Raw genomic sequence first — 10,206 nt, forward strand, 5'->3', positions numbered from 1 at the left:
GTTCTAAGAGTTTGGAAAGATGATTTTGAAGCTCTTAGGAACCCCTATTGTTGTACCTATGTTGTCTATGCCTTCTTAATTCCAAACTATATGGAAAACAGAGACCAATTAAAGTCTTAAATGTGGGGTTTCTTCTAATCAAGATTTAATGTACAGGGTAGAATTTGAAAGAATATATGTATCATTACCCTTTTCTTTATTTTCCTGTTGAGTCTGAATTTTTTTCTTTATTGTAACTCACAGATACACAGAAATCACATCATTATGGTTGTAACTAGGTTGCTGGCTTCCCTTTGAAAAAATAGGAAAAGAGCATCAAAGGGGTAGCTGAGCAGATTCCATACTCAATAAAGTAGCAAGAACAGGATATGTCACACCTGAAAGACATTCCTCTGCCTGACTTGGAGATACATTGGAAAAACTGAGTGGATCATCCAAAGGGAACACATTTTGTATAAACCAAGAAACTCAGAGATTTGACATTCGTGATGCTAGCCCTTGCTCCACTTTCCAGCAACTTAAAGAGGCTCCCTCTCTGACCCCTTTACCTCACCTTCATTGTCATAGGTAGCACCTTGGTTACTGACTAGACTCTTGCTTATTTTGAACCCTGAGGCCTCTTACTCCTTAGAAGCCCATCTGTTCATATAGTTTGTGGTCACAGACCCGTTCTGTTCCTCCTAACTACTCCCATCTTACCCTGATTGTGCCTGTTCATAATCTCTAGTAAAATTGAATTTTATAACCCTCAATAAATAGAACAGAGTTCTAATTAACTGAAGTTCAATCCTTTTCTGCAATTCTCTTGCTGATGTGACTTTTGATTCAGTGTGAGAAAAATTACCTGCACCTGAACTGCTTATCTTTCCTACCCTAGCCTCTAAAGAGACAACAATGTCAACAAAACCAAGGAAGTTTTATTGAGAGGGACTTCATAAAAAGTAGCCAGAAGTAAAGGATAGATTCCGTGGGAGTCTGTATTGTGTTTATGTACATGTAAGTGTTTAAATTGAATATTCTGGATTAGAAGCTCACTGAGCATAACTGTTATAGCCTTTATGGTGAATTATTGGTGAATAAGTTTTCTTCAATCTGGAAAAGTGGAATCTTCCCAAAAAGTAAAGATGAAAGGTTCTAAAGAATTGGGAAACTAAGACAAAGGATGGTAGGTAAGATTAAGCTCCTGCCAACAAATCTCCATCAAGATAAATTCATCTTGTTTAATGTAAATGACAATCAAATGTCTGTCTGTCATCCTCCTATTAATGGTTGCATCAAACTGGGCTAAGTTCGATGTTATTTGGAGAGGAGAACAAACGGTAATATAAAGAATAAGGAGGGATTTTAAAGGCAAAATTATTAAAGGGCTATATTTAACTCAGAATAAGTGCCCCAACCTCTGCTCAATGGTCCAAGCAAAGGTTTTAGAGCCATGAAAAACATATTTTATGGGAAATATGCTAATCTTGAATAAGCAGGGGGTTTTGCCCAAGACCCAGATGGAAGATGTCAAGAAAATAAACTTGTCCCCCACCTCTATCCTTGCCCCCTGTTGTGAAACAAACCTATACCACTGGGTTTGTTTATTCTGAAATGGATAAGCATGTGCTCACCACCAATGAAACATTGCCAGTGTCACACTCCAGTGACTCTCAGGCCATCTGTCCAGGTATTAGTATTTTGATTTTTCCTTCAACCCACATGAAATGGTGACCAAGGGTGATCTTTTGGAATCTCCAATCACAGAGACTCTTAACTAAGGTGGAGAAGAAAGACCCATTGCTTTAACATCAAAGAATCTGAAAAACAGGAATAATGTAAAACAGTAAGATCATGTGGGAGTTACACTAAACTAAAGCCAGAAAAATTGAGTTTAAGTTGAAATGTGTTTCTTAAATATGTAATCTTAGCTTTAATGTTTCAAAGAGGGTGCCTGAACACATGTAAGTGGAGTCCCTGAGTTTCCAATGCACTATGCTAGGTGTTATAAGAGACAAAGCTGAGTAAAATTGGTCCTTCACTTTGAGGGGAAGGTTCAATAGCATCTAGAGTGTGAGACCAATATACCTTCTGGGATATAAATAAAGTCACCTAAAGAGAGAACTATACGGGAGGAAAAAGACAGAAAAATTTGACATTATTAAGGAGAGGATGGAGTGTCAGTTACATTTAACTAAGTAGACGTGATTCTCAAGCTTTAGTGAGAGTTTAGTATATAACTTTCAAGTGGATTTCACAGCCTCACAAGACATGACACACAAGAGAGACTTTGTATTTTACATGACACACAATACTGACTCTATCTTTTTCGTTCATAATCAAGAAGTCCAAATTAAGGAAAACTATATTCTAAGAGGTGTCCCTTGAGTCTGTACTAACATATTTGCAATAGGGGTAAATGAATTACAATTTTGATCATTTGTCATTTGTGACACACCTCAAAATTAAAGAATCCCACTACTTGAACAAAATTGAGACAGAGTTTTGAATTTCTGGAGTTTTTCTTAATTTAGAAATAAAGATCATAAATAAAGATGGTAAATACTGAGTAATCATGATTTGATATTACTAGCAGTTATGAAAATAATAGAAGATAAAATCAACCATAAAATTTGGAAATTGATCATCAAAACTGTCTATTTGGTGTCTTGATATAATCTGAAATGTAGCTCTAAGTATTCACACATAAATGAATTTGTTATATAATGGAAGAAGCAGTATGCAATCTAACTGACATATCAATATTTATTCTCTGTCCTTTCTTCTTTATCTTCTTAATAACATTATCTTAGCTGGGCATTCAGAAAACAGAAAAGAAGAAAATTCTAGGTTACTACTAGCAAGTGGACACACAAATAGTATCCCAACTTGAATGTATTGAGCCTTACACAAACAGCTGGGCATACTTGAAATTTTCTTTGCTGAATCTACCCTACTGGCCCAGTATGGCATCAGTGCCTAGCTTAGAGTACAGCTTAGGGTATACAGCTGAGAGTAATGGAAGAAGCATGAATTTGTGAGGCAGATAGTTCCGAGTTAAAATATATTTTATCCCTGGGTTAATTATCATCTCTGAGTCTCACTCTTTACTTAAGAAAGCAAACCTACCTTTTGTGATTATGACATGTTTCTCTTGTGCTTGTTACTGGAGCTTTAGACTTACCCACCATCCCGACAACATCCTTGGAAGTTAAATGAGATGATACATAAACATCTATATAGCAGACATTTCATGCATGTTTATTACCTTAATTTTATGCTCACCTAGAATTAACCCATTAGCATGATTTATTTCAATTAGAGAGCTATTGGGTTAACAGAGAGGAAAACCTTCTTTCCATGACTGAAAATAGTAACGTCTCTTGATCAATATGTGTGTGATACAATAGCAAATTCTTAGATTCACTTCTTCTTTACTTTCTGCCTGGTGCACTCAATACCCTCTTCACCAGTACCTTCTATGATAAGCAGGTCTACAGCCCCTGTTTCAGATAGATAGATAGATAAATAAATAAATAAATAAATAAATAAATAAATAAATAAATAAGTGATTCCCAGAGCCAGCTTGGAGGAACGTTTGATAATCTGAACCATTACGGAGGTGAAATTTCATTACACAGATGGTGACATCTCGATGTCTATCATCAAAACACAGCAGGTAGAAACTATCAGCCAGGCCCATTCCCTTCTATAAAATTATACTTATATTAATGTCACTCCAGATTTCATTATGCGGAAAATGATATTGCACAGGTCTCCAGCACTAGGGGGATGGCGGGTGCGGGGGTGCAAGGGTGGTGAGGGAAGAATTAGGGTGTAAAGGCGGGAGGGGAGAAACAGCGGCTGTCTGTGGAGGCATCACAGAAATACATTCAGAGGAGGGCTGCCTAGGACTCGCAGACAGACAGAAACGAGTATACAAATGTATATATAAATATATATTTTTAAAATCCTCATAGCTTCTGCTGCCAGTTCCTGCTGCTTCTTGATTGACTCGCCGCCAGACGTCCTCGGCAGGCCCCTGATGGAATGTTTAAAAGGCCCTCCTGTGGGAAGCAGGGAGATTTACAGTTAATTTTTATTAATGAAGGATGACAGGCATCTCCATTTAGCCAACAAGATGTTACACCAGTCCAAGGATGCCCCTGCATTTGGAAGAGACATCCCCACCCTACCCCATCTCTGTCTGTCTATCTGTCTGTCTGTCTGTCTCTCTCTCAAACACACACACACACACACACACACACACACACACACACACACACACACAGGTATACCCTAAATATGAGCACCAGGAAATTAAAAGTACCACAAATTAAACAAATGAGACCGTTCACCTGTTTTTATAGGGGTACTACACTATTAAAAAGGGAAGAATGAGGATTGTGAGAGCCTGGCATGGTGGAGGTAGAGGGACCATAGGAAATTCTGGTCATTGCTGCTGCTGTTTCTCATGGCTCCCTTTTCATCCATACATCTTTACAATCTTCCCTCCCCCTTAAATTTATTCTCACCATAGTGAAATCACTGCATTCCTGATAGGAATTAGGATGCCACATTAGTTTCTCCACCTGGGCTTCATTGAGAACTGTCTTTCCACAATCTGTCTCTTACGGTGTCCGACGAAACAATTTCAGACTTGTTCAGGTTTTCCAGATAAGGGAAGACTCTTCAGGATGAGCTCTGTGACCACTTATGTTGGGGACCTGCTCAGATCTCCAGGACTTGGTTTATTTCAATGTCTCTGTTTGATTTGTCCTCCATTTTTTTTTTTTTTTTTTTTTAATTTTTGAGTGTTCCCACTCCCCATTCACAAAAATATCTCTTTCTTGTAAACGTAGTTCTAGCCTCATTATTTTGAAGATTTCTCCTCCAAGATGACTTTCTTCCTTCAGAAAATGATTACTCACTGGTCACATTTGTTATCTACTTGCTTCACCAGTAAGTTAAAACTTGGAGCAGTTGAGGTTGGTGTCTTATTTTAACCACAGTTTGCCAGTGCCCTTCCACATTTTGCTATTAACCCACAGAGCAAGTTTCTTAACTTTCATTCTAAGCCTTGCTCAACATTCCTTTCCAAGTATCAGTCATCATACCGAGCTTGATCTGAATTCCACCCAACCTTAAATCAGTCTTGAAGAATCAGCCATTCTTAATTTTCTCTATGAAAAGTTCTCCAGTGTTTTGACTCCCACTGATCTCCATATCTATACAATTTATAAAGACTTCTACAAACTTCTAGAACCTGTGTATTAGCCAGTATCATCAAGAGGAGTATAGCCTCTACCAGTCATGAAATATAATGTAGTTTAATTCTCAGCATAGTAATTTCAGCATAGGTAGCAAATGTATAAGGCATGGTCGAAACAAAGAATGAATCAACCAATAGTGCTTTACTGCAGGTAATATTTGGAAGAGTTTTATTTTTAATTTTTAATGAATATATATGTTATAAACCTCTAGTTTCCCTTTCATGTTGTTTTGCAGTTTCAGAAACTATAATTCATCTGCTACCCCTTTACTGAGGCCATTTCATGCCTCAAGATTAAACAATTGCAATGTCATTCTCTAACCGTAAGGACTCCTCAGGTGTTCTTCCTGGGGTTCCTTCATCTCGTTTTCACACTTCTTTTGCAGGAAATTGGATGAATTAAATGACCAAAACTAGGACTTAACTTGTATAATACGGGCCACAGAACTTGACAGAATGCCCTCAGTATTTAAATGAATGTATTCTTAGCTGAGGTTTTCAAACCTTAGGGTACTCAAAAATCAGTTAACTGGGATGCTTGTGGATTCCCCAATAGAAAATTCATGATTTCAATTCAATGTGCTTGGGGGAATCTCTGGAATCCCATTTTTAACAGGCATGTGATTCTCTGCAGGTGCTGTACGAAGCACATTTTGAGAAAAATTAGTTGGAGGTCAATTAAATAGAAAAGTGTGAGTATGTAAAAGAAATTCTCAATCAGCAAAATTAAATGCCCATAAGTTGATGATCCAGTTTCATCCAGTACAACCTATAATTCTCTTTTACTTTTGCTCACAAGAATTCCTGAGTTTCAAACTATGTACCATTCTGTTCATATCCGTACCCAAAACCACAGCCACAAAATTATCTGCTACCATTATCAGAATTTTTATTCACTAAGTCACACAACATCCACAGACTTGGACTCCATTAGTTATAGTTGTAATGCAGTGTGAGTGGTTGCAGATGGGTAAAATTGGTACCTTCAAGTTGTGCTCCTTAATCCAAATCAACCTTCAATTGGTAGAGTATACATGCTTTGTCATTGTTTTGACACCTTATTTCTTAGTATTAGTCCTTTTCTAGTCTATATTTCCCATAAACTTGCTCCATTACCCAATTTCTAAAATACCTAGTCAATGAATACACATGCTTGTACACACACAAACACAGGCACACCAGACTCCCAAAGAAAAGTTTATTGTACTGTTACCTAGCCTTAAAACTTAACACGCTGCTTGTTGTTAATTATATTTAGAAATGATTTCAAACTCCCCTTAAAGTCTTTAACATAGTTATTCCTATGTAAAAGACTAGACTAACACAATCTATGTGTTACATAAAAATGTTCCATTTGGAGTAACAATTAATTCAGTTCATTTGAATTCTACTCAATAACAGGAAATTCATTTTAATTGAAGTAAAAGCAGAAATAAAATTTACGTACACGAAGTATACGTTCAGTGAATTTTGACAACTGCATACATATATTTAATAGTCATGATAATTAATTTATTGAACATTTTCATCAACTCCGAAATTGTCTTTGTACATCTTCAAATTATTCCCTTCACCTGGGCACTTGCCAATACTGATCTAATTGCAGTGTGATTATGTTCTCAATAATTTCATGGAATTGTAATTGTATCATACATACATTTTAGTATCTGGCATCTTTAACTCCCTACTATGTTTTAAAGATGCAGACATATTTTATCATGTATCAGTGGATTGGTGTGTTATTGCTGAGTAGTATTCTACTTTGTAGATGTACAATATTTTATCTAATTAACCTGTTGATGGATATTTGAGGTGGGAGCTTACTATAGATAAAACTACTATAAACATTTGAAAAACAAGTCTTTGAAGCTTTTATTTCTCTAGCTACATTCCTAAAACAAATATTTGTATTATATGCTGAGTGTATGATTAAGTTTACGGAATATTGCTAGGAGTTTTCCTAAATGGTTTTACCATTTTACTTTCCCACCAACAAACATAAAAGATCTGTTTACCCCACACCCTGCCACCATATGGTTAATCATTGGGATTTAACATTATAGTAGTTGTATAGTACTAGCCACTGTTGTTTTAATTTGCATTTCTCTGATTACTAATGATGATGAGATCTTAGTTCTTATTGACCAGTTGAACACATTCTGTTATGAAGCATTTATTTACTCACACATTTTGCCCAATGTTTTATAGGTTTGTCTTCTTGTTTGGGGGTTAATGATTGTTACTGATACAGTTTTTCAGCTCACTTTTTCAGTTTAAGTGGGGTTTTTCAAAGAACAGAAGTCTTTAATTGAATGGATGGAGTCTAATTTAGTTATTTTTTTCTTTTATGGTTCTCAGTTTCTGTGACCAAAGCACCTTTTTCTCTAATGTTTTATAGTACTCCCCGTCACTCAGAGCTCTGCTTTCCACAACTATTGTTTCCACAGTTTCAGTTACTCAGAGTCAACTGTGGTCTAAAAATATTAAACATAAATTCTAGAAATAAACAGTTTGTGAGTTTCAAACTATGTGTCATTCTGAGTATCCTGATGATATCTCAAAGCATGTTGTCTAGACTTCCTGTGATGTGAATCACCCCCTTGCATGATGCACTTGCAGAATAGACATGACTTGCCCATTTGTTCACTTAGTAGTCATTCTGGTTATTAGATACATAGGGTTTGGAACTATCACTGGGTTCAAGAATCAACAGAGGGTCTTGGAACATAGTCCCCATGAATAAGTGGAGACTAGTATACTATGGAAATGTTACAGTTTTAATTTTCACATGTAGATATTTTATCTGGTAGCCATTAAGGCTTAGCTGCTTCTTTAAAAATAAGTATTACAGTATCATTTGATGACAAAAATATTCATTTGTAATTAAATTACTGTGTCAACTTTGTCATAAAATCATTTGGCCATGTGTGCTTTGGTCTACTTTATATTATCCATTCTGTTTTTGTTGTTCTATATTTTTTTTTTACATCAATTACCTTGTTTTAATGCTTGATGGAATTAACATCCAAATTAAGTCAATAGTTAGATTAGGATGTTTTATCTTTTTAAAGTCTATTTTATAGGACTTTTGAGTGTTGTTGAGCTTGTTCTTTTATCCCATATCTTCCATGCAAACTAATAGTTCTACATGAGAGATTTTTTTGGATTGAAGGTCAAATTTTTAGAACAGCATACTCTGCATTCATGTATACAAGGTTAATCTATTCTCAAAAAAAAAAGTTGCCACTTTAATTTTTTTTTCTTTTGAAGCAATATTGAAAAACATTTGTGTTGACTATTTCAGCATTTCCTTTCTTGACCATCCATACAGCAATGTTCTCAAAGCCAGACTGGCTACAACATGATCCAAGTTAAAATGTAGAGACATAATAAGAATCATGATAAGAACAATAAATATGCATCAGGAATATTTCAGTGTCACTGAGTTATCTCTTTTAATTCATACAGAGCCAATTACTCCATGTTTAAGGTCCTGTTCAAAGTGAAAAGACATGACTTTTAAAAAATATTAAGAGTTTCATGACAGTAAAAGTAGAATATTAAGTCAAGTGTGGGCTCTTCTAAGTATAGGTCTTCACGTGTCTGGTTTCATGCGCAGAATCTGGCTCTGGATACGTATGGCCACCTAAATTATCCCCATTTTACAAATGGGGAGATTGAGGAAAAAAAAGTTTATAGTGACTTGTGTAAATTTGTGAAAGTAAAGTTTGAAGCTGGAGTGGAAAAAAGTCTGACTCTAATAATCCCTGATGTTAAAACTTGCATTCTAAACCCCATATCATATGATAAAATAAAAGACACAATGTAAGGAAGATGTAGAGAAGGATCAGAGGGTGGGCAGACTCTGAGCCACTGACCCCAGTGTCTTCAAATTCAGAACTATTCATACCTTTGAAAGCCAATCATAAAATACCTTGAAGGACTCACTAGGGTATTTGAGCGTTGCAGATCAGCCTTCTTGATTAGGATCCATGGATCACCTGCATCAGAATTAATTAGAGTAAATGTTAAAAATCAGATTCATGTGCTCTGAAACAGGCATATTTGATCAGAATATTAGGGATTTGTCCTGGGAGCATGTATACTTAATGACACTTTTGAATGATAATCATGCTGTTTACCCATCCTTGTTGAGCCTGTGCTCAACATCTGTCTCAATTACTTTGGAAAGCTTGAGTCCAACTTCTCTATAGGTCATGTAAGGAGCCCCATAGTGCAGAAAATGGCAAGTTTCATGACATTTTTTAAAACACTTAATATTTTATAAATATTTTGGAAAAGAGTTGACACTAAGGGGATAGCAATATTGAAAAAAAAAAATTTTAAAAGACATCAGACCAATAGAAGAAAACTTAAAATTTTCAGTATGCCTGGTCAAGAATCACTGCAGGATTTAGTATCATTATTAGCAAAAAGTTAAGGGGAGAAAACTAGGAGAGGGTTTATTAGGAAGGCCACATTTTGCCCCCTTGAATTTTCCAGAATTTCTTCCCCAACATTCTTCCACGCACAACCTTATTCTTCTATCATTTTTGAACACATATTTGTATTAACATTTCTCATAAAGAAAACAAATGTGAAGAAGGCAAAACAAACCAAATTAAGGAAATAAAATCACAACCAAATCTTTTGCTTTGTTGCGGCAGACCATCCGGGCCTCTGCCTTTGGAGTTTCCTCTGCTCACTGGGGAGAACACAGGGGAGCATGTTTGTCTGCCCAATGTGGAATCAAACACTCGGCTTCTCCTCAGAGAGGCTTTGTTGGCAGTCACACATGGATCTGCTCCAGGACCGGCAGATTTCAGGCCCCTGGAGAGATGCGAGATTTGCAAAGGGCAGGGAAGATTGGCAAAAATATTGACTTTGATATTTCATCACTTCACATTTCCAAAGAGTAGAAAAGCACTGACAACTGCACCTTTCTAATCAGATGC

General features: G+C 36.1%; 1 long non-coding RNA gene across 1 annotated transcript; it reads right to left on the minus strand.

Moving 5' to 3' along the window:
* Positions 1-3,830: 3,830 nt before the first annotated feature.
* On the minus strand, positions 3,831-9,983 carry LOC306642805. Its single transcript, XR_013758693.1, has 3 exons — positions 9,894-9,983; positions 9,162-9,252; positions 3,831-4,046 (listed from the first exon to the last, which is right to left on the minus strand). It is a non-coding gene; the product is annotated as an uncharacterized lncRNA (long non-coding RNA).
* Between the last annotated feature and the right edge of the window lie 223 nt (positions 9,984-10,206).

This window comes from Sciurus vulgaris, assembly GCF_902686455.1.
Source record: "Sciurus vulgaris genome assembly, chromosome: 13".
In the NCBI taxonomy this organism is placed as follows: Eukaryota; Metazoa; Chordata; class Mammalia; order Rodentia; family Sciuridae; genus Sciurus; species Sciurus vulgaris.